Here is a 27,978-nt window from a genome sequence, read left to right as displayed (position 1 = left end):
CACAAATTACAGTGGCAGGGCATTTATAGAAGTAGGGGATCCTAGAAGCTACTAAGTGGTCCCTATCTGTTTTGGAGAGCACACTCGTGGTTCACTCTGACTCATGCTGGGACATGCACATCAATGACAAAGCCTGATATGTATACACACATATACCCTGACTGCCGTGAGGATCGAGCCACCAGCAATAATGCACCGCAGACAATTTGCATAATTTTTAAAAAATGAAGAAAAATTATGCAAGTTTAAAACAAAAGGCTGTTTGCTGTAGCTCAAAACACAGTCCTGCATGCAGGCAGTTCTAGACAATATAGTATCGGGCTACATACTGTCACACGATAAGAACAAATTTTCACAAAATACTGGCCCCTCATATACCATACCTGGCACTGAATTAGACCCGTCCGCGTGGCGTGCTCAAAGTCAGGCCAACAACACTAAAAAGAAAAGTAAACATCAGAAGAGTTAGTGTTAGCATCGTTTTTTAGTGAAAACTACATGACTCAAAACAAACTCCATTAAAGTTGAACCTCATCTCTGATTCATGCTGGGATGCCTCTAAGACAACCAAGTTGCTATACATTAATACTCAAGGAACATACTGGTGTCATCCAATTAATTTTAATTTTTTAAACTCAGTTTAATGTGATGTAAACTTGTTTATATTGTCACAACACAGCTGCCTCGAGGTACTTTGTACTGTAAAGACCCTGTAATAATGCAGAGAAACCCAGCAATCATATGACCCTCTATGAACGCTAAGGTGGACAACGAGATGAGACTATACCTGCTGTGCTGTCTGTGGCCTTTTGTTCAAATTCTCTAAGCTGGTTAAGTAGAGGAAAAAGTCTGACATATTTCATGACCATTAAATGTTAGACAAGGCTCTGAAAACGAGGTTACAGTTACAAACAAAAACCTCTGCTAGTGCGCACAGACCCTAAATCACAACAAATAAGACAATAGTAAGACAAATTACTACAAAGTCTTGTTACCGCTCTTCATATAACAGTGTGACAAAGTCCTGAATGCAGCCTGCATGTTAGTACATCAAGGTCCATCTGAGCTTTAAGTAAAATACACTCAGCTTTTCCTTGGATTTTAAGAGTTGCTCAGTTCATACAGGAACTGCAGCAGTCGGAGTTAACGTGTCGCTGTGTTGCTCCTCCGTGTCAGCCATTGAGACTAGTCGCAATTTATTCTGAGGAAAAAAAGAGAAACAACAAGACATTTTTAAAAAGTTTGTCATTTTATAATTTTTTTTACCTAGAACATAAACAACATTAACAAAAAAAGGATTAGGGCTGTGCGATATGACGATATATATCAGATTACGATATAAAAATGTCTATCGTTTCATATTATACACTATTCTTTGTTTTGTGGTGTTGCAAAATAAACTGTTTACGGCAATATTTTTCATGGTTTTGATGGTCACTGTAGTTGCTATATTATTTCTTAAAGTTCTCTCCTTCTCTTATACTTAAAATAACCACACTATGGACGGACAAGTGACTGTTTTTACGCGTACTTTCGTTACCAACAATGAGGATAAAACCATCGTGTGGCTCCGCCGTCCGCTTGTTTATTTTCCACATAAACCTTTCACAATAAAGCTCAAGTTTCTGTTGAGACTTTTCAAACTAAACTGAAATGATATACATTATTCTCAAACATAAAATTTCAGAATATGCATCAAACAAATGACCTCAAATAAAAACATCAAGTAACTATAAATGGCGCTTACAGTCACCACGCAGACGAAGGCACAGAGAATACCAGCATGGCCAGCAAGGATGAGGCAGAACCAGAAGGACCAGTCAAAAGAAATCGAGGACCTTATTGTTAAATGAGGGGCTACCTCTGTAGCATGGACATGGTTTGGTTATGAAAAGTCTGACACGCCCCAGAAAACTGTACTATGCAAATTATGCCACAAACTGGTCCCCACCACCACTCGAACACGACAAACCTCTTTAACCACCTACACAAGAATCACATGAAAGAGTTTCGAGAGAGTTTACGAATGAAAAGCAAAAAAGAGTCGTCAGGTGCTCAAAATAATCCTTAGACTCAAACGTTAGAACAGGCTTTTCCTTGCAGCACGCCGTGTAATAAATGGCGGCCATTTAAACTCATGTCTAAAAATGTATAGTTTCATGCATCGGTCAAAACACTCGACTCCAGGTACACGGCGGCCAACTGAAAACATTTCACATAAGTCGAGTTGCCCGAGAATCACAGAATTTACAGAAAATGCACTATTTTGTGATATATATCGTTATCAGGAGAGATACGTCTTATATTGGGATATGAGACTTTGGTCATATCACGCAGCCCTACAAAGGATTATAATTCACGTAGAGTTGCATACACATAACACCATTCTGTTGCAACAAAAGCAGTTTATAATTAAAGTAACATACATACCTTGAAAAACTAAATCAACCACAACATTAAACTCACCTTGTGTTTGTAGAGAAGGTGATCAGGGTTTTTCTTCATTTCCTGAGACCAGCTGCTCTGGATCATCACCAGCTTGTATCTTCATCTTTTTTTTTCCACTCGGGGAAGTCTTTCCTTTTCTTGGCCATTGCTCTGCACTGGAAAACCAAAGTGTGTGATCAAAGGTGAAATAAGGGATATTTTTCCACTGCAGGACTTAAAGTGCTTCAAGTAGTGATAGCTGTTGATCCATTTCTCAAATAATCTGTAAGGATCTGGATTTTTAAGAAAGATACAAATATCTCTGCTTATATTTGGCTAAAAGCTTGATATAGACAAGGCATATAGAGCCCCTGCACACCAGCACTGCACTTACATTATAGTTCAATCAAGAAATAGTTATTATTGATTTATTATTGAATTTTTTTAGTAATAATTTTTTAGTATTTAATCACATTAGCACAGTGGGGTGACAAAAATATTCCACATACAAGAAATGCTGCTCAGCATTTCATAAATTACATTTTCAACAAATGTTGGAGTAAAAACACAGTTACAGGGAAAATGTGTCTGTCTGTAAATATTAACTAAACATTTCTATGTGCTACAAAATAGACATACTGTAATTGTAAATGTGCTGAGGTGAAACTATACTTTCAATAATTTTACCACTACAGTCTGTTAACCACCGAAATAATCTATGCTGGTCAGCTAGCTAAAAGTCTTTACTTTAGCAGCCCAAATCAGAGGCTAACATTAGCATTTGCTAGCGTCAGCCAGGAAGGTCTGAGGCTTAAACTAGGGTTAGTGTAACTTTGCCTGAAACCCTTTAAAGTGTACAGTAGAGCCAACTGTAAAACACAGGTATTGATACAATACTTATTAGAGTCCTAGAATAATTTCTAGAACCATGAATCAGAATCAGAATCAGAATACTTTATTGATCCCTGGGGGAAATTATTTTTTGTTACAGTGCTCCATTTTAAACCAACATTAAGACAAGACAGACAATACGCTAACTAAGAATAGTACAATATATACATATATATACATACATACATACATAAGTCACTTATAAATAAATAGTTGGAAAAGAAACATGTGTAGCTGTAGCAGCAAACAGTGTGTTAAGTGGATGCGTTGTACAGGGAGATGGCCACAGGCAGGAATGATTTCCTGTGTCGTTCAGTGGTGCTTTTCGGTAATCTCAGTCTCTCACTGAACGAGCTCCTGTGACTGACCAGCATGTCATGGAGTGGGTGGGAGGTGTTATCCAACATTGTCTTTATCTTGGACAGCATCCGCCTCTCCGACACCACCTTGAGGGAGTCCAGCTCCATCCCCACAACATTGCTGGCCTTACGGATTAGTTTATTAAGTCTGTTGGCATCTGCAACCCTCAGCCTGCTCCCCCAGCATGCAACAGCATAGAGGATCGAAAGTTCTCACTTTCCCAGTTATCCACATCGCTGACTTTTGCTAATTAGCTAGTTAGCAGTCACAGCTGTGTAATACCCAGAGAGACACAGACAGCTAACTATAATATTTATGAAAACTGGTTCAGCCACTGAAGGGCAAAACTGGTGGTATCACAGTAAAAATTATTTTAACATTAACTAAAATAAAGCTTAAGTCATGTTAAACCTAAATAACAATTATTTTAAAAAATGAGTCAGCAAAATATTCCTGAATTGTCTGGAGACAGCCGAAACCAGTTAACAAATAAATTAACAATTCTTTCTAAATAAAAACACGGAGTCTTTTGAAAAACATTATTTTAATAAAATGAAACATGAGTTTTAATACTTACCACAGAAATTTGAAGGCAGTTTCTCCAACTTCAGAATCCAAAATCCAGATGAAGCCTGAAAGAAGCCTAATGGCTGCTCTTGCGCTTACTTTTCCCTCCTTTTCAGGTTCTTTTTCCCACAATGCATTGCAGTAGTTGAGAAATACAGAAGAATACCTGTAAATGACTAATACGGAAAATTCCTTCACGTTTATACAGTAGATTGTACTGTATTTTTACGGATTTTTTTTACAGTGTACCTGCTGTGCTGTCTGTGGCCTTTTGTCACATGTGGGGATCACTGCGTTGTTTTTGCAGCCATTTCCCTCGTACTATTTTGGTACTTTGTACCAGGTACTGTCGCTTAATGAAAACCCTTGAAAAGTTATTAAGTTCTAATAGAAAAGGGCCTTAGATTTGGGCCCTTATTATCCATTTACATACATTTCACTGTAATGTTACCCAACTGTAACCACTGTTACTACCACTATATTACTTGGATATTAGGTGGTTATTACTTTGGTAATTTATTGTTAATAACTTAGAAATTACTACTTTATTACATTCTTGTTTCTGTCCTGTTACCATATTGTTAGCACTTTATGCTGCTCGGGTTCAGTCGATCCCAATCAACTTGAAAGATTGCCTCCAATGTTATTTGACCATAGAAAACATGACAAATTACAAGAGGTAGCAAGGCCACTGTTAACCTCACGGTGATGTTCCTGCGGCATTAAGGTTAGAGCTAGAAAACCATATCAAAACATATTGATTTGGCTTGATTAGACTTAAATTACTTTTTTACTATGGATTTGATTAGTTGATATTCTAAAAATCTGTTGTTGTTAAACCAATTTTGTATAACTAATCTGTCAAACTGACAAAGGTTCCTTTGAATATATGTTCCAAGTATTTAAGTCCTTTACAACTCCAATCTGGGAGTTTATCATATCATTGTTCTGTAGTATGTCAGGGTTGTTCCAGATAGGCGTTTGCATGAAGACTCCGTCATTGTTACAAACTCCCACCATGCTGTCAGAGAAGAGCTGATGTTGATGCTTGTAAAGCATCATGTCGTTTGATGTTTGAGCTGATAAATGGTCTGAAATCTCTGGATTAGTGCAAAGTTTTACATCTGCCCAGGGCTCATCTAAGAGGGTGTGTTTAAACCATCCTGAGATGAAGCCTGTGGGCTAAGAAGTGTTGTTGAAAGTTAGGCAGATCTAGTCCTTTGTCCTTGGTCCTTTGTAGTGTTTTTAATCTGATACACGGGTTTATCTTTCCAAAGGAATTTAGGAATAGACAAATCCAGAGATCTGAACCAGTCTGGTGATGGTTCACTCAGGATCAGTGAGAATAAATAATTTATTTTTGGCAAGATAATCATTTTTATTGCAGCAACCCTTCCCATGAGTGATATGGGTAGAGATTTCCATCTAGCCAGATCGTCTACTTTCTTTAGAACTGGGATGTGGTTTAATTTAGTTAAATCTGCAAGCTTAGTAGAAACATTAATAGCTAAGTATTTAATATTTCCAGATTGCAGTGGGGCAAAAGAAGAATTATGGAAGGAGCAATTCAACGGAAGAACTGCAGATTTTAACCAGTTTATTGAATAATCTGAAACTCTTGAAAAAGAGTTTATTAGCGTGACTATCTCAGAGAGATTGGTTTGTGAATGTTGGAGGAAAAGCAACACATCATCTCCATAAACACTGATCTTATGTTCTATGTTCTTGCATTTTGTTCATTATTTCCTGACCTTGGTCGGACACGTAGGCTTCTTCTAAAGATTTGATGTTTTTTTCTAGTTGCTGAATGTTTTTGTTTTCTTCTTTCTTTTTATGTGATGAGAAAGAAATTATTTTCCCCCTCATCACAGCGATGGACAAGTGAGAAGAAAGAAAATTCCTTACTGTTGGGGTGAAGGGAGCGCCATGTGTCGCAAAGCCCAAAGTGGCTCATATACTGTTTGATTATATTTGTGTACTGCTGACAGCGCTGAGGTCCTGCTGTTTTGAACCTTTACATTTCTTTCCCCAAGACCAAGTGTGCAATCTAGGTGTTCAGAGACGTGACTGGGAACAGGACCTTGCGTCGTTCCAGGATCTCTTTAGGGAACTGGTCGTTCATGCTGAAGTCCGTTCCTTTCAGCTCCCTGCTGCGACTCTTCACCTGCTCCTTCTGCTTGAAAAGACTAAATTTGGCCACAATAGGACACAGTCTCCCGACACCAGGCCTCATAGCTCTGATACGATGGACTGAGTCGAAGCAGTTGTTCTTTATGGTGTCCTCAGGAAGCTTCAGGTGGGTCTTAATGAAGGTTTTAACCGTTGATTCGTCGTCCTCTCCAGCAGACTCTGGGATACCAGAAGACACAAGGTTATCTCTCATGCTACGGGCCTGGAGATCAATTACAGTCTCTTTTATTATTTCATTTTCAATATCAAGCTGGGTCACATTCTCAGTTAGAGACTTGACCAAGTCCCGTAGTGAGATGGTTTCAGCAGCGAGTGTTTCCACCTGCTGCTGGCTGATTTCCCTCAGGGATTTAAATTCCCGGTGTAAAATCTCCACCAGGGACAACCTCGCATCGAAGCTGGACAATCACTTATTGATTGACTCCAGGATGTCGGTAAAGTGTTTACCGACGATGTTGTACTGGTGGAGTCTGCCGGACGACTGCCGGCTGGGGAAGATGCGCCCTGGGACCTCTTCATAACTATCCGGTCTTTAAGTCTGACATCATTAGCCGTGACTGGGCCCAAACTCCGCTACAGGTCTCAGAGTCAAACGAACACTGCGACATCACTGAAGGTTACAAACTGTCTAAATTCTTTCATCTTTAATCAAATGATCAGCATTGCTGCTTTACCAGTTGTAACAATTAAGTTTAACAGCCATTTACAGTGGGGCAAAAAAGTATTTAGTCAGCCACCGATTGTGCAAGTTCCCCCACTTAAAATGATGACAGAGGTCAGTAATTTGCACCAGAGGTACACTTCAACTGTGAGAGACAGAATGTGAAAAAAAAATCCATGAATTCACATGGTAGGATTTGTAAAGAATTTATTCGTAAATTAGGGTGGAAAATAAGTATTTGGTCACCCCAAACATGGAAAATCTCTGGCTCTCACAGACCTGTAACGTCTTCTGTAAGAAGCTTTTCTGTCCCCCACTCGTTACCTGTATGAATGGCACCTGTTTGAACTCATCATCTGTATAAAAGACACCTGTCCACAGCCTCAAACAGTCAGACTCCAAACTCCGCCATGGCCAAGACCAAAGAGCTTTCGAAGGACACCAGGAAAAGTATTGTAGACCTGCACCAGACTGGGAAGAGTGAATCTACAATAGGCAAGCAGCTTGGTGTGAAAAAATCAACTGTGGGAGCAATCATCAGAAAATGGAAGACATACAAGACCACTGATAATCTCCCTCGATCTGGGGTTCCACGCAAGATCTCATCCCGTGGGGTCAAAATGATCATGAGAACGGTGAGCAAAGATCCCAGAACCACACGGGGGGACCTGGTGAATGACCTGCAGAGAGCTGGGACCAAAGTAACAAAGGTCACCATCAGTAACACACTACAACGGCAGGGAATCAAATCCCGCAGTGCCAGATGTGTTCCGCTGCTGAAGCCAGTGCATGTCCAGGCCCGTCTGAAGTTTGCCAGAGAGCACATGGATGATACAGCAGAGGATTGGGAGAATGTCATGTGGTCAGATGAAACCAAAGTAGAACTTTTTGGTATAAACTCAACTCGTCGTGTTTGGAGGAAGAAGAATACTGAGTTGCATCCCAAGAACACCATACCTACTGTGAAGCACGGGGGTGGAAACATCATGCTATGGGGCTGTTTTTCTGCCAAGGGGACAGGACGACTGATCCGTGTTAAGGACAGAATGAATGGGGCCATGTATCGTGAGATTTTGAGCCAAAACCTCCTTCCATCAGTGAGAACTTTGAAGATGAAACGAGGCTGGGTCTTCCAACATGACAATGATCCAAAACACACCGCCCGGGCAACAAAGGAGTGGCTCCGTAAGAAGCATTTGAAAGTCCTGGAGTGGCCTAGCCAGTCTCCAGACCTCAACCCCATAGAAAATCTGTGGCGGGAGTTGAAAGTCCGTGTTGCTCGGCGACAGCCCCAAAACATCACTGCTCTCGAGAAGATCTGCATGGAGGAATGGGCCAAAATACCAGCTACTGTGTGTGCAAACCTGGTAAAGACCTATAGTAAACGTTTGACCTCTGTTATTGCCAACAAAGGTTATGTTACAAAGTATTGAGTTGTATTTTTGTTATTGACCAAATACTTATTTTCCACCCTGATTTACGAATAAATTCTTTACAAATCCTACCATGTGGATTCATGGATTTTTTTTTCACATTCTGTCTCTCACAGTTGAAGTGTACCTCTGGTGCAAATTACTGACCTCTGTCATCATTTTAAGTGGGGGAACTTGCACAATCGGTGGCTGACTAAATACTTTTTTGCCCCACTGTATCAAGACATCACATATTTGCATAAGTGCTCTAACGTTTTCGGAGATGCCTGTTACCCACCAGCTGACCGCATAGCTGGACTGGCCATTGGGCATCCCGGGCATTTGCCCGGTGGACCGATGGTAATTTTTCATTTTTATGTTTGTTTTTGTAATGGTATAAACAATGAAAGGTGGTGGATTAGCCAATTGGTCATGGTCATTGGTCACAGCTGTAAAAGCTGCTGCTCATGATATCGGTTTGGAAACATGAAGGTGATACAAATCAGGCATATATACCAACAAGACAGTGTACATCACTGTCACAAGAGTGTTTGTTTTAGTTCAAAGGCTTTATGGTTTTTCCTATAATACCTGGTGGTGTAGTCGGTGATTTTTTTGTCAGTTCAGCCTTTTATATTATGTTTAACACGAGTGACCACCCGGTCAGCTGGTGGGTAACAGGCATCTCCGAAAACGTCAGAGCACTTGTGCAAATATGTGATGTCTATTATATGTGATGGTATTTGAAGTTTACACAGAAACATTCTCGCATGAAAATATCTTAAAAGTTTATTTTGTGACGCAGACAGAGTAATATTTCAAACTCCGCCACTCTGTGTTCCTCCGCCACTGCCTCGTTTGAGCTTTGGACGAAATGGATTCTGGGATATTGCATTTCGTCATTTCGAGCTGATTGGAGACCAGAACAGCCAATCAGATTTTTTTGCATCCAAGTCTGTGATTGGCTGGTTTTGTGGCACAAATATAACGGTGTAGAGAAAGAGTTGAGCGTGCACAGGCAGAAATGTTGAGAGCGCGAGCAACACATTGCGAGCGAGCACAAATGCAAAAACTGAGCGAGAGGGGCTGCTGGTGTGTGTGGATAATAGCAAACACTGAAATACAGTTTTTGCACGCAGCAATGAATTTTGTTCACTCAAATTCAGCTTTTCTTCACTCGAAATAAATTTCTCCTCAAAATGCAACACTTGCACCTGCAAACTTTTTTTTACGTGCATTAAAATCTTTTTTATGTGTGCTCAGAATAGTGGCATAAAAATAACGCCATAAATTAGAAGTTAGCAGGAAGTTAGCTCGCTAGTTTCCACCTAAACATGATATAGCATGTTCTGACTGAGCGATCTCTGAAAAAATTAAAACGTACAGCTCTGCTATCACTTCCAACATAAATGAAGACAGAAAACTAAACAGCAGTGACGTTTGTAGGGTTACTGAAGTTTGGCTAGCTGCTATATAATGATGTGCGACGTGATCGCTAGCGACACAGCTATGTTAGCATAGCATAAACAGTGAAGCTGGAGGATGAATGCTAACTTTTTTCCACTTGATAAAAGTTAACATGAGGGCTCCCGGTGGTTAGGGACAAATGCAATCGCATGGCAGGATGCTGTAAACGGACCAAACTTAAGCCAGGAGAACAACTGAGATAATCCATCCACAATACGAGGTTAGTCATTAACATACTGCTGCATGGGCTGGGCTGTAGTTACATTGTAAGGATTTAAAAACTGAGCTTTAAAATGATTAGCGGTAATAAAAACTGAGAGAGGCCGACAGTGTTTTTAGGGGCTTGTTCAGATTGATTAAAACAAGATACAAAGCTTTAAAACATGTTAAAAACACAACAGCCTTATTAAATGCAGGGTATTTTGAGCATAAAGCTCACTCGCATCACAGTCTATGCCTGCATCTTGGGTCCTCCTTCTCAACACCACACTGCTACCCCAGCCGTGACAGACAACACAACCAAACATGGACCCAGCGGCATTCGTACCTTCCGAGGAGCTTCAGGAGGAATTAACTGACTCTGTTTCGAGGTGGATTAGCCTGTGGCTCGGGCATGAGCAGAAGGAGTTTCGTCACGCCTTGGAGACAGGGGCTACAGAGAGTGGTTTCCGGCGTGCGCAGCTCCAGTTTGTCTCATGTGTGCCAGAGGTCTGCGTGCCTGCTGATTCTGTGACTGTTTCCACTAGAGGGTCCAAGGAACCGATCCAGCCTCCTGCTTTTGCTGGAGGGTCCGCTTCAGCCTTCCATCATTGCTGGGGGTCTGAGGAGCTGCTTCAGCCTTCCATCTTTGCTGGAGGCTCCGAGGAGTACAGTCATCACAGTCACCTGCAGCTTCCACCGGAGCGTCCGAGGAGCCGGTCCAGCCATCACCGTCGCCTGCAGCTTCCACCGGAGCATTTACTCTGATGGTCTGTCATGACAGACCATCAGAGTAAATTTACAAAAGATTGATAAGTGTATTTGCTCTTATGTGAATGCATCTTTTATCTGATGAGCTCTGTAATGACAATCTACTACAGTTACATTATTACACAACTCCAATATGAAATCCAAAAAGGGCAAACACCATTGACTCAGCTGTTTACAGGGCAGCATCACAGTTCACCTTTACTTTTATGATCAATGAATACAAGTGCGTGAACAGGCAGATGAACTGAATGGGAACATGATAATGGCATTGTTAAATGTTTTTTCTTTTTTGTGAACTACTTGAAACTAATTATATAAAAACCCTGCAGTCTTCATTTAAAAGCTCTCAGGTTATAATTATCAGAGCCTGTGAGATCTTTTCAGTACTCCTATAGCCAACAACAACTCAGGGCCTGGCGGGAGAAATCATGATTGGTTGCCAAGTATTATTGTTATTATTAGCAGTAATTGTATTAGTATTATTATAACAATGATAGAGCCTTCAGCTGGAACTGAGCAGGTATACGTTGGATACCAAGATGGCTTACTGTACAATATCTCTGCTACACCATGCATGTCACTGTTTCTTCACTTTTTTATTATTTATTATTATTTTATGACTATCATTGAAATGATCACATAATGAAACCTTGCAGTGTCTTTATACTAGGCATGTTCCCAGCTGTCAACTAATGTCTTAGTTGGCTAAATTGAGGGAAAAGAAATTAGATTAAGAGACTAGAGTAAAAGTAAGAAACCCCCAGAAATGAGCTACATTAAAAAAAAAACAAACACGTTTTTTTTATTAGTAGAAAAAGCTGTAAAACTGGTGAAAACACAGTTAAAAGTCCAAACACTGCTTGTGCATGTTTGTGGTGAGCAGCAGATCAAACATGTTAAGAATTATAAATGACTTCACATTCAGACCTGCGAGACTCATTCAGACACTGAGCCATGGCTCTGTGCTACATGCACACATTTCTGCATCTCTGTCATTCAGAGACTCTTCGGTTATGGATTATTTATCTTAAATTCAACACTGAACTGTAAGTTTAGTCTTTTTCAGGGAAGCAAATTTTTTATCCAGCGTTTTCCTAAAAGCCTTATTTTTATGCTATTCTGCCAGGCAGGACACACATGAGCTTTAAGGCCTGTACAAGTTTGAAACCTTTTGTCCTCTGCAATGAAAAATGGATTAAAATAAAAATGGGTATTACTTTAGCCAGCTCCTAATCTGATAAATTCTGCACTCAGTGTTGCAGTCTCCAGGATCACTGAAATGCAGCCAAATGTTGCTCATTTTATGTTTTCCTTCGTTTCTTCAGTTTTTTCCAACATACTTGCATTTAAATTCGGCTCCCTGGTCCCCGGCCTGTACCACTACACTTCGGAACATCCGCCCCCCTTCCTTCTTTCACATAATGGTATGATCCTAGTCTGTCTTTGCATGTGATTGGCCACATGATGTGCCCATCAAAGTCCCATGCCTGCCTGCATGGATTCACAGCACAGCAAAAGATTTGACTCCCACATAGCGATGGGCCATTAATGACTGACATATGAAGTTATCTCGTGGGCATGATTTAACTGTATCGCAGGCTGTAAGTCTGACACTCCTGATGTAGATTAACATATCTGAGGCAACACTGGTGGGCCATCAGTGGCAGATGGACACAATAACACAAAGGACTGGACTGGCAGGGTTTTACTTGAGACACATGGAACACGTTATGGAGCCGCATATTTCGGGGCAACTTGAGACAGACAGAGACTGGGTTAACCAGAGAGTCGATTACAAACGGGCCAATGAGGGTGGGGGACAGTTTCTTGGATTCAGATCTGAGAGGAACGAATTTGGTAGATGGAGGGTGCAGGGGTCCGGTGACGATCCGCCAAGTGCTTGTTGTGATCCGCTGTGTGAAGAAGGGCGGCTCAGGTGGTTGTGGAGGCACATCAACACCTCCGAAGATGCTGCTGGACAAAGGGGACAAAGTGCTCACCTTCAACGGCCTGAAAGAGAGGCGGTTGGTAGCCCAGAGACGCTTCGAAGGGGGACACTCTGGTGGCTGAGGAGGTGAGACTGTTGTGGGCATACTCGATCCATGGGAGTTTCTCGCTCCAAGTTGTCTGATTGGTGGACACCAAGCACCGGAGAGCCACCTCGAGTTCCTGGTTGGCCCGTTCTGTCTGGCCATTGGTCTGTGGGTGGAAACCGGAGGAGAAACTGACCTGAGCTCCGAGGGCGTTGAAGAACTCTTTCCAGACCCGTGACGTGAACTGTCTGCCCCCTGTCCGAGATGATGTCCGTGGGAATCCCATGAAGACGAAACACGTGGTTAGTCAAGGCCGAGCTGTCTCTAGAGCCGTGGGGAGCTTGGGGAGGGCGACAAAGTGAGCAGCTTTAGAGAAGCGGGTCAATGACAGTGAGGATGACCAAGTTACCTGATGAGGTAGGGAGGCTCGTGATGAAGTCGATTGCAATGTGTGACCATGGACGACCAGGGGTCGGTAGAGGTTGGAGAAGGCCGGAGGAGGGCTGATTGACATTCTTGTTTTGAGCGCATGTAGGGCAGGTGGCAATGTATTCGCAGGCGTCCTTAGCCAAGGATGGCCGCCAGGCGAAGCGCTGGAGAAAGGTAATGGTGTGGTGGACGCCAGGGTGGCAGGTGAATCTGGCAGTATGAGCCCAATGCAGAACTAGTGACCTGACTGAAGAGGGAACGAAGAGTAGGCCCAGGGGACCCGTCCCAGGGTCCGGCTTCGTCCGTTGGGCCTCTCGAATAGCCGACTCAATCTCCCAGGTTAGAACCCCGACAACATACATGGGAGGAAGGATGGGGGAGTCAATTCGTTGCCTGCAGAGGCAACGAATTGGCATGAGAGGACATCGGGTTTGACATTAAGAGAGCCGGGTCTGTAGGTGATAGTGAATTGAAATCTGGAGAAAAACAGGGCCCACCTGGCTTGCCTGGCGTTGAGCCGCTTAGCTGACCGGATGTACTACAAATAAAGTTTTGTGGTCCGTCCATACAACGGATGGTTGGGCAGCGCCCTCCAGCCAGTGACACCACTCCTCCAGGGCCAGCTTGATGGCCAGTAGCTCCCGGTCCTCCATGTCATAATTTTTCTCTGCAGGATAGAGACAGCGAGAGAAGTAAGCACAAGGATGGAGCTTACCACCTTGTTGCTGGGGGAGCACCGTCCCCACTCCTGCATCCGAGGCATCCACCTCCATGACGAAAGGTTGACTGAGGTTGGGTTGGATGAGGATGGGCGCTGAGGCAAAGCACTTTTTCAGGTGAGTGAAGCAGAATGGGACCATGGGTGAGGTGAGGCAAGTCAGAGGCAGGTCGAGCCGGCTATAGTCGCGGATGACACGGCAGAAAAAGTTAGCAAAAACCAAGAAACTCTGAAGCTGCCTATGATTGGATGGAGTGGGCCAGTTAACAACAGCCTGAACTTTGGCAGGGTCCGCCCTCAAATTACCTTGTTCGATAACATCAGTCCTGCCGCACGCTCGTAGATGCTCGTCCACCTTTACACACAACGTTATTACATCAGACAAAGTTTTAGGTAGTTCTCTCATCACCAATTTGCCCTTTAATTCGTCACACACATTGTTCAACAAAGTACTTATCAATGCCGGCTGCCCCCACCCGGTCTCTTCGGCCAATGTCTAGAACTCGATGGAGTATTCCGCCATACTCCGTTTTCCCTGCTTAAGGTTTAGCAAATGGTGAGCAGCTGCGTTGCGCCGGTACCTCTCTCAAACACACATTTGAAGCAAGAAAATCCTGGTACGTTATTTCAGCGTCAGTTCTTAAAACAGCTTGAGCCCAGTTTAAGGCTGGTCCGCGTAAAAGCTGGACAAAAAAGCCAATCTTAGCCCCATCTGTTTCATATGTCAACTGGGTCAGGAAACTCGCACATTTGTGAAACTCACCCGCAAAGGGTTCCGGTGCCTGTAAAGCTCCGAGGGAGTGGGTTGAGGTGGGGCCAGAGGCCCGGGTGCTGGAGGCTCGGAAACTGGTAACTGTGAAGAGACAGAGTGAGGAGAGGCTACTGGGCTTACCAGAAGTATGGGCTTAGCGAGGGCTTGCGTTAACGCGGCCAGCTGCTGATTGATGAGCTGCAGCATTTGTTTGTGGTGTTCCAGAACTTCCTTGTCCGTAAGGACGCGCTGCTGAGCGGGGGCTGAGTCTGCTGAGTCCATAGTATGACTGGATCATTATGTTACAGTTCAACGTGGGGGTCTCAAGCGCAGGACTCCAGAATCAACTGTACACAAGAATTTATTTACAGAATCCACCAGGTGTATATACAGGAAGTGCAGGGCAGTGCTATATACAACAAAGCGAGGGACGGGGCTCCAGGGAAATCCAAAGGGGTAGTCATTCGTTCTCCAACTCTCCACACTCACGACCGCAGATCCACTCTTAACACTCGACACAAAGATTCACACAGGGAAGGTGTCCAGGAGGTCTGTAGACGAGAAAACGAGATTTAATTACAAATTTCACAATAGACTCTTGACTTAGCTGTGCTGTAGCTTTGACTCTCACTGACGCGTGGCAGACAACGATCCAGCGAAGACCAGCAGTCTCCTCCTGGCTTAAATGCCAATCGCCTTGATGGGCATCAGGTGTGGTCCCCTGCTGTGGGCGTGGGCCGAGGGCGTGAACCCACAATGAGTTCCGCCCCGGTGACAGAGAGGAGGAGAGAGAGCGAGAGAGAGAGAAAACGGTAGAAATGGCCGATCAGCATCCTGCTGATTCCCCAGGCCGTGACATAATTAGATTAAACGACTAGTAAGTCTGGTTCAACAACAGTGACTGTTAGTCAGCTAGTCGACTAGTTGCTCAATAACAAAGGACGATATTAAGATTTTGTGACCCTGACCCATCGAATGAAATAATTACATATGGAATGCACTGTAGATATGTTTTCAGTTCAGTTTTGTCGATATGATGTCAGATCACAAAAACAGCTGCTTTATAATGTCAAGATACAACAATAATGTATTTGTATGTGTATGTATGGTCTCATATCCAACATCCCATTAACAGCAGAGCTGCTGTCAGCTGTCATTTAAAGGTTAAATGCTCTTTTACAAATACAAGTTTAAAAATACTACAATAGATACTCTTTAGTAGTCATATGGTCAGCAGCCGCCTGAAGGCTCTTTCTATTGTATGTTAAAGATGCCACAATAATACAGAGGCAATCACACGACCACTTGGTGACAGTAGACAGGAAAACCTCCTTTTTAACTCCTTTACCTCACAGTATCAAGCTTCCAGGGGGGATTGTTGTGATTTGGTGCTATATAAATAAAACTGAAAAAAATAAAATAATGCTACTGTTAGTTTGTATCTTAAAGTGGGGAATGCAGCATTTTAACACTAACTAACATTAAAGAAGTGATTAATATATGGCTACAACATCATAGAACAGGAACTCAGAAACAGCGACATCTCTGAATGTTTGCCTCTGCCACCACCTCTGCAGACGACTATCTTATATCCCCTTTTTAATCTCGACAAAAGCCAAAAATCTGAAAAGCCATTAGGGATCAAATCTGCAGCTTTCAGAATGGCCTCTCAGCTAATGTTGATTTATGTTCTCTCTAGCCCATCTAACCACCTCACTGCCTATATTCTAGATTTTTCTTTTATTATAGCCGATGGCTATTGTTATCAGAGCTACGAGAACTGAATGTGAGGCCTCATGTTTAGTCACCCTGAGAGGCAGTGACATTCTTCCATTAAATAGCATGCACTTAAACTTTGTGTAAGTCAGTCTGAACTCAGCTGGCACATTTATATGACGGCAGAGTTTGGATAATCTTTTCCGAGTGCAAACACAATAATAAAATGTTCATTATTCATTCTTCTTTAGTATAAAACAGTTTAATCAAATGGTTATTGGCACTCACATTTTCATAAAGTGTATTCTAATCAATATGTTTTTGTTCTACATACAGCGATCAGACTGGAATTTTGGATAGCTAGGCGAATGTGAAGGAAGTCAATGACACTGGATGATAACACTAAATGTCAGATGTAATAAGTCTCAGTGTGACTGTGCAGTACGTGGGTTGTCTTTTTTAGACCTGTCTCTAGGCAACAGACTATTATTTTAGTCTGTAGATAGACACTTCAGTCTGATTTTGCTGCCAAATATGCCAAACAGCATACACTAACATTGTTTAAGCATGTACTGTTACTAACTTAGTTTTCACGGCACATCTCGTTCCTTTTGGTGGAAACATCTCCGTTGTTCACATGCGGCATAGACGGTGTGGTTACTTAACATAAGATGGCTGAATCCCAGGAGCATTCCCTACACACAGTTATTCGATTTGCTCCTACAGTTGCAGCCTAAGTGCTATACAGAGGCATATGGCCAGGCTTGTGCAAGCCTAATTACAGGCATTATCTCATTGACTATTGTAAGGGACTGTTGTGCCATCTTCCATTTATTTAATTTGGCTTTTCACTTATTGGAAAGGCCCAGTTTTGGATGAAAACTCCACATATGGGTTGAGAGAATATGGCCATTGTGAGGTGTTTTAGTGTATTAAAAATATATTCCGCATTTTGTTCTGATGTAGAGCAATTTGTTTAACAATTAGCTATACTAATTAAATTTTTGTATGGCTAATCAAACGAATATGCTAAAACATTCTTTACATTGCCAGTCTACTGTCTGGACCCATTTAACTTGATGGCTTAAAAGAGCCTCCTACTCCTGGCTTCCACTCCACTTGATCACCTAATTTGCATTTTATATTGGTAAATCAAATTAAGCGCCCGTGGCTTTTAACATGATTGACTGTGGCCAGGGCTGCTCAGATGGGACTTATTCTGCACAGAAAATTAGACCAATTTAATGTGCAGAGCAGAGAGCCTGGCTCCCCTCACATTCAGCAAATCGCATTCACTCTGCTAATTAAAATGATTTTTCCCCCTTTTTGTCTGTGTTTGCCAAAGGGCTTTGATAGATTTGACCACCTGCTGTTTTACTGTACATCTCGTTTTCCTGCTTTTCCCCCATGTTGGGGCAAAAAAGCAGGTAAAACCCTGTGTGCAGGCCTTTTTAACAAAGCAATTGTACTATTCCCAGGCTACTGTGCAGGATTACTGTTGTACTGGACTGTGAGATAAAGCGATAGATAATCAATAACCCTTTGTTTTGTGTGTGTGGAGCTTGACAATGCTTTTTTATAAATGCTAATGATACAGTTGCAGTAGCAGCCTAGTATAATGACCTACAGCATTACACTGGGGGCTTCCCATGATGCACTCAGCATTTTTTCTTTTCTCGTGTGGTTATATACCACTACAGTCTTTAATCGTTATTAAACTGACTCTTACTTTATAGTTTTTTTTTCTGAAGACCAGCAAGGATACCAAATAGATTTACTTTGCCAAATGGATCATCACAGCATTGCCGTATTGGTCCATTTGATCGACCTTTGTTGTTATTATTTATTTTATTTTATTTTCAGTTGTTACAGATGGGACAGACATGACTGAGGGATAGGAAAGGGAGAAAGAAAGATGAAGGGGCATCCGTGCCACCCTCCTGGGAAGAGCTGAGGAGAGCCCCAGACAAGGGTCACCCAGTAGCCATAGAGCAGAAGCCAGAGCGGGCTGCACTGGCGTGCCCGCCGGCTCTGCCGGCAGCCAGTTGTGCCAGAGTGAACCGAGCCGCAGGCCCAGAGGGCCAGCCCCGGACACCAAGAACCACCAACGCACCGACCCCTGTGGGCATCAGCCACCGGCAGGGAGTGTGGTGAGGGGAGATAGGCCTCCACACTTTGGAGGGCCTGGGAGTTCCCAAAGAGGTGGAGTCTAAGACCCGACCTGACATATAGACACAGACAAACAGGCACACACAGATACAAATATGCATTCCCACCCTCATGCACACATATACAAATACTCAGCACACAGTACACACAATCACACTCCCCAAACATACTCTATACCACGGGTCCAGGTACCCTCGCCCCCAGAGGGGGAAACGACATCTAGACCCAGGAGATGTTACCCTTTCCCCCGGGGTGGAGGCAAGCAGACCGCCCCAGGCTCCGCAGCAGCAGGGAGGCCCGCATCCCAGATCCCAATCGGACGGCCAACACCTCCTCCCAGCCCCCAGCCCCGATGGCCAGCAGAGAACGGGGGGGGGGGGGGGGGGGGGGGGGTGTACCTCCCTCCTCCCGCTCATGTGTAGTGTTGCTGTGTGTTGCTCTAAAGTGCATTTAAAACACGGGAGGGCATGGTGCTTACTTTATAGTTTGCCTTTTGTCCTGTAATGCTCACTGCTCTCTTCTCTTTCCCCTCCAGTGGTTGTGGTGGACAGCTGCCACCACACGGCTCCAAGTCAAAGCGTAGTGCATTTATTTACAGTGAATATTAACAGTTTCAAAATGATCAGAACAATTGTGGTGGCCCCAGACTCCACTATGGCTCTCCATATTTTCCAGACTCTCTCTCAAATCCAGACTGTTCACAGGGGATCCTCCAGGGAAACCTTGGAACAGGGAAAAGACAGGTAAGAGGAACCATAATCTCAAGGAATTAATGCAAGGCAAAGATATAGAAACTACTGAAGCATTGTGTGGAGGCACACACACACAGACACACACACACACACACACACACACACACACACACACACACACACACACAGAGGAGAGAGAGCAACAAGAGGACAGAAAGACTGAAAACAGCAAGTCGACCAGTGAGGACAGAGGAACAGTGATATTAACCTCCCCTTAACAATAGCCTCCTGACGACTAACCGACCCGATCAGGGTGTGTGAGGTGAAAGACAAGACCATTCCTCCCACATAACCAAATATTGGAAGCCCCTCCCACACTGTCTGGAGTTCATAAACCATGTGCTCAAGAACGCCGTTTGCTGTCAATGGCCCAGGTGGGAAGGTGCCTTGGAAGGAGGGCACATAGAGCCAGACTGGGCTGGCTTTATCTGGGAGACACATTGTGTACCTTCATGTTGTGTGATAGTTTTAAACGGGCAGTGACAGGGTTAACGATGGTCCCAATTTTAAATGGTCTTGTGTAAATGGGTGCAAATTTCCCAGACTCTGTGTGAAGCAGGATATTTTTTGCAGCCAACCAATCCTTCTGACCTGATTGGTAGGATGGGCTCCGGTGTCGATCATCCAGGCATTTTTTTGTATCTTTGAGGACTTACCAGATGGACCTCCACAAACAGTGACAGAGGCGAAGGTTGGGTCATACTAGCTGTGAGCTCCATGTAGATTGGTTGGATGAGGTCACGCAGCGAGGAGCTGATTGGCATGCTCGGTCTGACCATTTGTCTGTGAATGGAAGTCAGACGATAGATTAACCTGTGCTGAACATAATTCTTTCCAGATGCATGAAGTGAACATTGGAGACAATGTCAAAAGGGATGTCATGTATTCTGAATACATCCTTGGTGAGTAACTGGGCGAGAGGCGAGGTACACCCTGGACAGTCTATCACAGGGCTAACACGTAGAGACACACCCATTAGACACACCTATGGGCAATATATACTCACCAATTACCCTATCCACTAACTGCATGTCTTTGGACTGTGGGAGGAAGACAGAGTACCCTAACCCATGCAAACACAGAAAGAACATGCCAGCTCCACACAGTAAGGCCCAGCCAGGTGGTGGAGTCGAACTCGGCAGCACTGTACTTTGACTTGGAGCCCTTGTTGCTCTGAGGTGACGGTAATAACACCATGTTACTATAACTTTGATCCTACAATAATACAACAGAGAAAACCCAACAATCATATGACCTCCCACTGTCGCCAAAGTGCGACAGTGGGAAGGAAAAACTCCCTTTTAACAGGAAGAAACCTCCAGCAGAACCAGGCTCAGGGAGGGGCGGGGCCATCTGCTGTGATTGGTTGGGGTGAGAGAAGGAAGACAGGATAAAGACATGCTGTGGAAGAGAGACAGAGGTTAATAACAGATATGATTCAATGCAGAGAGGTCTGTTAACACATAGTGAGTGAGAAAGGTGACTGGAAAGGAAAAACTCAATGCATCATGGGAATCCCCGGCAGCCTACGTCTATTGCAGCATAACTAAGGGAGGATTCAGGGTCACCTGGTCCAGCCCTAACTATATGCTTTAGCAAAAAGGAAAGTTTGAAGCCTAATCTTGAAAGTAGAGATAGTGTCTGTCTCCTGAATCCAAACTGGAAGCTGGTTCCACAGAAGAGGGGCCTGAAAACTGAAGGCTCTGCCTCCCATTCTACTTTTAAATACTCTAGGAACAACAAGTAGGCCTGCAGAGCGAGAGCGAAGTGCTCTGATAGGGTGATATGGTACTACAAGGTCATTAAGATAAGATGGGGCCTGATTATTTAAGACCTTGTATGTGAGGAGCAGGATTTTGAATTCAATTCTGGATTGAACATGTGCATTGATATGTGCGTTGAAGGACATATCCTGGTCAGAAATGACTCCAAGGTTCCTCACAGCGTTACTGGAGGCCAAGGTAATGCCATCCAGAGTAAGAATCTGCTTAGATACCATATTTCTAAGATTTTCAGGGCCGAGTACAATAACCTCAGTTTGATCTGAATTAAGAAGCAGAAAGTTAGCGGCCATCCAGGTCTTTATGTCTTTAAGACATTCCTGCAGTTTAACTCATTGGTGTGTGTTATCTGGCTCCATGGACAGATAGAGCTGGGTGTCATCTGCATAGCAGTGTAAATGTATGCTATGTCTTCTAATGATGCTGCCTAAGGGAAGCATGTATAATGTAAACAGAATTGGTCCTAGCACTGAACCCTGTGGAACTCCATAATTAACCTCAGTGTGTGAAGAGGACTCTCCATTTACATGCACAAACTGGAGTCTATTAGATAGATATGATACAAACCACTGCAGTGCAGTACCTGTAATACCTACAGCATGTTCTAATCGCTCTAATAGGATATTATGGTCGACAGTATCGAACGCTGCACTGAGGTCTAGCAGGACAAGCACAGAGATGAGTCCACTGTCAGAGGCCATAAGAAGATCATTTGTAACCTTCACTAAAGCTGTTTCTGTGCTGTGATGAGCTCTGAAACCTGACTGAAACTCTTCAAATAAACCTCTGCAGATGATCTGTTAGCTGTTTGACAACTACTCTTTCAAGGATGTTTGATATAAAGGAAGGTTGGAGATGGCTTTTTAACATTTTAATTACTACCAGCTTGAAGGCCTTCTGATTTGTCTTTTGTAATACAGGTCGGTTTGAAATGTGTGCACCTCTGTTTCATGAAGAGCTGAAGATGCTCACTGGACTCTCATTCAACCATAATGCTTGAGCCTGTCTGTGGGATCAGCCCTGGAAAGGTACAAACCTCTTCAAAACTGCTGAGAACATCAAGAATGAGCTTTGTTGTTATAAACATGTAACACTAAGAGAACTGAATTATGACATTGTTTTACACACATAACTAATTATCAGACACTGCAGGTTCATTAACCGTTAGATTACTAATACACATCATCTGAAACATCTTTTCAGTTATTTCAGCTGTTGTATTGTTGCATTGTTAGCTGCAGGTCTCAGTAATTGTTCTGAGAGGGATTCTGAAGATTGACAGCTTCCTTCAGCCAGGCATTGTGGTTCAGAGAATGACTCAGCCACAGACTGGTCACTCATAATGTCCTGATCTTGCCTATTCTGTAAATGATTCTGTTTTACTTATGATACCTGACAGAACAAGTGTATTTCACTGAATAGGAGCACAACTGAAGTCCATTGTGAGATGCATTAAAGTTGGATTAAGTTAATTATTTCTTCATGATTTCTTTTGGTGTATTTCTTTTAGCTTTTTCAGAAAAGATTAATACAGCCAAAGTAAATGTAAAATTTATTTTACATTTATTAAAAAAAAACATTTTAAAATTTAACTGGAAGAAAGAAACATGAAAAATAAAGTGGAACATTTTAGAGCTGCAAAACTTTCCAAAGCCTGATCACTCTTTATTAACTGCCTTTCAGTCTGTATAACAGTATCATGCACCATACTTTTACTTTGTTAATGACAAAACTATCTACAGAATATTACCCTGTACACATGTGAAACCCAGGGGTTAAACTGGGCTCAAACGATTTGAAAAACATTCAATACTAATTTCAAACAGTTCAACATACAAACAAACTGTTGCTGAGAAAAATGTAAGAATAAAGGAAGAGAAGAGATTATTTTCAAAGGTGAGGACTGCTCAGCCATGAACATTAAAGCTCATGTTCTAATTTATTTAAAAAGAAATTTTGCTTGTTTTTGTGAACTCTCTTGGACAACAAGTTGAAATATACAAATGTTGTGTTATTCACAGGTTACATGTGAAGTGATGCCTTATGTTGGACTGGCTAAACCTTGATTACATTAAGGGTAGCAGATAGTCACCTGAACTCAAAAAACTATTTTTTCATCATGTATAATGGGCAGCTAGTAGCTTTGGCGGGATGCAAATTATATGCAGATGACATACAGTGGGGCAAAAAAGTATTTAGTCAGCCACCGATTGTGCAAGTTCCCCCACTTAAAATGATGACAGAGGTCAGTAATTTGCACCAGAGGTACACTTCAACTGTGAGAGACAGAATGTGAAAAAAAATCCATGAATCCACATGGTAGGATTTGTAAAGAATTTATTCGTAAATCAGGGTGGAAAATAAGTATTTGGTCAATAACAAAAATACAACTCAATACTTTGTAACATAACCTTTGTTGGCAATAACAGAGGTCAAACATTTACTATAGGTCTTTACCAGGTTTGCACACACAGTAGCTGGTATTTTGGCCCATTCCTCCATGCAGATCTTCTCGAGAGCAGTGATGTTTTGGGGCTGTCGCCGAGCAACACGGACTTTCAACTCCCGCCACAGATTTTCTATGGGGTTGAGGTCTGGAGACTGGCTAGGCCACTCCAGGACTTTCAAATGCTTCTTACGGAGCCACTCCTTTGTTGCCCGGGCGGTGTGTTTTGGATCATTGTCATGTTGGAAGACCCAGCCTCGTTTCATCTTCAAAGTTCTCACTGATGGAAGGAGGTTTTGGCTCAAAATCTCACGATACATGGCCCCATTCATTCTGTCCTTAACACGGATCAGTCGTCCTGTCCCCTTGGCAGAAAAACAGCCCCATAGCATGATGTTTCCACCCCCGTGCTTCACAGTAGGTATGGTGTTCTTGGGATGCAACTCAGTATTCTTCTTCCTCCAAACACGACGAGTTGAGTTTATACCAAAAAGTTCTACTTTGGTGTCATCTGACCACATGACATTCTCCCAATCCTCTGCTGTATCATCCATGTGCTCTCTGGCAAACTTCAGACGGGCCTGGACATGCACTGGCTTCAGCAGCGGAACACGTCTGGCACTGCGGGATTTGATTCCCTGCCGTTGTAGTGTGTTACTGATGGTGACCTTTGTTACTTTGGTCCCAGCTCTCTGCAGGTCATTCACCAGGTCCCCCCGTGTGGTTCTGGGATCTTTGCTCACCGTTCTCATGATCATTTTGACCCCACGGGATGAGATCTTGCGTGGAGCCCCAGATGGAGGGAGATTATCAGTGGTCTTGTATGTCTTCCATTTTCTGATGATTGCTCCCACAGTTGATTTTTTCACACCAAGCTGCTTGCCTATTGTAGATTCACTCTTCCCAGTCTGGTGCAGGTCTACAATACTTTTCCTGGTGTCCTTCGAAAGCTCTTTGGTCTTGGCCATGGTGGAGTTTGGAGTCTGACTGTTTGAGGCTGTGGACAGGTGTCTTTTATACAGATGATGAGTTCAAACAGGTGCCATTCATACAGGTAACGAGTGGGGGACAGAAAAGCTTCTTACAGAAGACGTTACAGGTCTGTGAGAGCCAGAGATTTTCCTTGTTTGAGGTGACCAAATACTTATTTTCCACCCTAATTTACGAATAAATTCTTTACAAATCCTACCATGTGGATTCATGGATTTTTTTTTCACATTCTGTCTCTCACAGTTGAAGTGTACCTCTGGTGCAAATTACTGACCTCTGTCATCATTTTAAGTGGGGGAACTTGCACAATCGGTGGCTGACTAAATACTTTTTTGCCCCACTGTACAAGACTCAGCCATGAAGCCCCGCCTCTCAGCTCCTCCCAGTGACACAGGGTTGAAACTGAAAAGCAGAGAGAAAAAAGCAAAAAGATGCGTTAGGCTGTCTTTGTGCAATATGTTTAGTTCTACTTCCTCTGGGTCATTAGTTAGATTTAGTTCAGCCGTGTTCACACTGTTTCTAGTCATCGTCATTATCCAGTGTATTTAAGCCCTCAGTTTTCCTCGGTTCCTTGTCTCGCCATCATCAATTCCTCGTGTGTTTACAGTCTAGCTCAATTCAGTTCATCCTGTCTCAATAATAAACCTGTGAGTCCTGCGTTTGGGTCAAATGCATCAAGGACAACAACCATCAGGTCCTCCGAGATCCGCCCACCATACTAAGGCATTGGAGCAACTACTTCTCGGAGATCAGTAACAAAGAATTCCCTCACCCTCCAATTATAAGCGCCGACCCAGTACCCGGACCAGTCCTGCCTACTACACCCGCTGAAGTGGAAACGGCCGTCAAGAAGATGAAAAATGGAAAAACAACTGGACCAGACGATATCCCAACCGAAGTCTGGAAGCTTCTCGGGCGACCGGGAATGGCCATCCTGACAGAACTGTTTAACAACATTGTCAGCACAGGGGAAGTCCCGAAGGCCTGGATGACCAGTATTACCACACCCATATGGAAGAACAAAGGGGATGTAGCCGAATGCTCAAATTATCGTCCTATTCGCCTACTATGTCACACGGTGAAAACATTCGAAAGAGTCATCCATGCACGTCTTCGGGAAATTGTCAATGTCACCCCCAACAATGCGGTTTTGTAAAGGGATGCGGAACAACTGACGCCATGCACGCCGCCTGCCTCCTGCTGGAGAAGCATAGGGAAAAGAACAAGAAGGTACATATGGCCTTCCTAGACCTTGAAAAGGCTTTCGACAGGATACCCCATGACCTCATATGGCACTCCCTAAGATCGCATGGTGTCCCTGAGGCGAATGTCAAATGGATACAGCTCCTCTACGACAACGTCACCAGTTCAGTCCGATGCGGCGCTGGACTATCGCCTCCCTTCCCAGTTAGTGTTGGGATCCACCAAGGATCAGCTCTGTCACCCCTCCTCTTCATATGGACACCATCAGTTACCTCATCCATGGTCTCTCCTCTTTGCCGATGACGTATTCCTCACCAGCAAAGACAGAGAGGAGACCCAAACGACGACTCAACTCTGGAAGACCTGGCTCGATGAATATGTTATGCGGCTCAACACGAAAAAGACCGAATACCTGGAAGGAGGCCCCCAAACTGATGGCACCATCATAATTGACAACGAAGAGTTGAAGAAGACAGAAGAGTTCCGCTACTTGGGCTCAGTCATCACCTACGATGGAAATATCACCTCCGATGTCCGAGCATGAATAAATGCAGCATGGTTAAAATGGCGACAGGTCACTGGTGTCCTTAGCGACAGAAGAGTGCCAGATCGACTCAAGGGAAAAATCTACAAAACGGTGGTCCGCCCAGTAGCCCTGTATGGTTCCAGATGTTGGCCCGCGTTGACCACACATGAACAGGCTCTAAACACCATGGAGATGCGCATGCTCGATGGAGCCTGGGAATTACAAGAGGGGACCGTATTACGAACAAAGACATACGGAAGCAACTAGGCATAGCCCCAATTAAGGAAAAGATGCTTGAGTCCCGCCTGAGGTGGTATGGACACGTGATTCAAAGCGATGAGAACTCTGTAGCAAAAACAGCTATGAGGACCGACCCAGAAGGATGCCGGCCTCAAGGCAGACCGAAGAAACGGTGGATGGACAAAATTAAGGAGGAACTTAAAATCGTCAACGCGGACGCTGTACCAGCGGGAACAACGTATGAAGAAGAGTCCTGTGTTTGGGTCCTCTGTGTCCATCCCCCACACTTGGGGTGACAATTCCTAGTTAAGGTTTAAGGAATACTTGGCTCAACAGAGCTCTGATTTTGTCAGCATGGCTACAGTGCTGACAACAAACACGGGGTTGTTCCTGTTTTCTTTGATCAGTGACCTATCAGTCAGTAAGATGGCCTAGCCTTATGGAGGACTGTTTTTTTATAACGTAACAAACTGTTTCTAGATTAGTGAAAAACACCATTTCCTCTCCAGCCTGTGTGTTACCTCATTTAAGGTGCATGTTTGAAAATCTGACTTATTTTTCAGAAGAGCCACAGTATTCAGGGTAGTGAGGATGAAACACTATTGATGAGATTACCGACCTCTGGGGAGTTTAGGTAGGTCTAGACTGTGCTGACACATGGCACTGAAGGAGATAACAGTGGACAGACAGTGTAATGAAATTCAATGTTTTCCAAATTTAATGGTGTCTTAAAAAGTGGTTAGACAAAAGAGGACTTGCTGTTTAATGTTCAGTTTCTTTGCTATATGTTGGGACAAGATCCAGAGTGTGATTAAGATGATGAATGTGATCATTTACATTCTGAGTTTAGCCAGCTGCCTCTAAAAACCGAGGTGTTGTTTTCGTTGTTTTCACATTGCATGAATGCTTAAATCATATACTAATCATAGTTATATAATAATGATTATTTTATTAGAACTGAGTAATACTAAATAACATAATATGAATAGTTTGAGAAATGAAGGCTAAGAGTCTGACTCTAATATAAATTCAAACTATCTGGGTCTTTGGATGATTAATAAGCTGGAGTAAAAGATTGCTGCTTCTCTGTTTGTTCTTCAAGGTTTCTGATTGTTAGGATGACTTGACCTGTTTAAACCATCCTGCTGTATGTAACCATGCAAAATTAGGCAAAATTAATCCAAATGTTAGTATGTTAATTATTAAATCATTAACTAACAGGGATTTAGAAGAGCGATATCTCATGTTTAATAGTCCAGATTCAGTTGTTTATCCATTGG

The 27,978-nt window shown here is 43.2% G+C and overlaps 1 long non-coding RNA gene across 1 annotated transcript; it reads right to left on the bottom strand.

The window, feature by feature from the left end:
- Positions 1–818: 818 nt before the first annotated feature.
- Positions 819–4,367, bottom strand: LOC308404346. The gene is made up of 3 exons (XR_013973106.1): positions 4,256–4,367; positions 2,467–2,603; positions 819–1,201 (listed from the first exon to the last, which is right to left on the bottom strand). It is a non-coding gene; the product is annotated as an uncharacterized lncRNA (long non-coding RNA).
- Positions 4,368–27,978: the final 23,611 nt, after the last annotated feature.

Source organism: Rhamphochromis sp. 'chilingali' (genome assembly GCF_963969265.1).
Source record: "Rhamphochromis sp. 'chilingali' genome assembly, chromosome: 10".
Taxonomy (NCBI): domain Eukaryota; kingdom Metazoa; phylum Chordata; class Actinopteri; order Cichliformes; family Cichlidae; genus Rhamphochromis; species Rhamphochromis sp. 'chilingali'.
The sequence above is the reverse complement of the archived record's forward strand: the minus strand, read 5'-3'. Positions and strand labels throughout refer to the sequence as shown.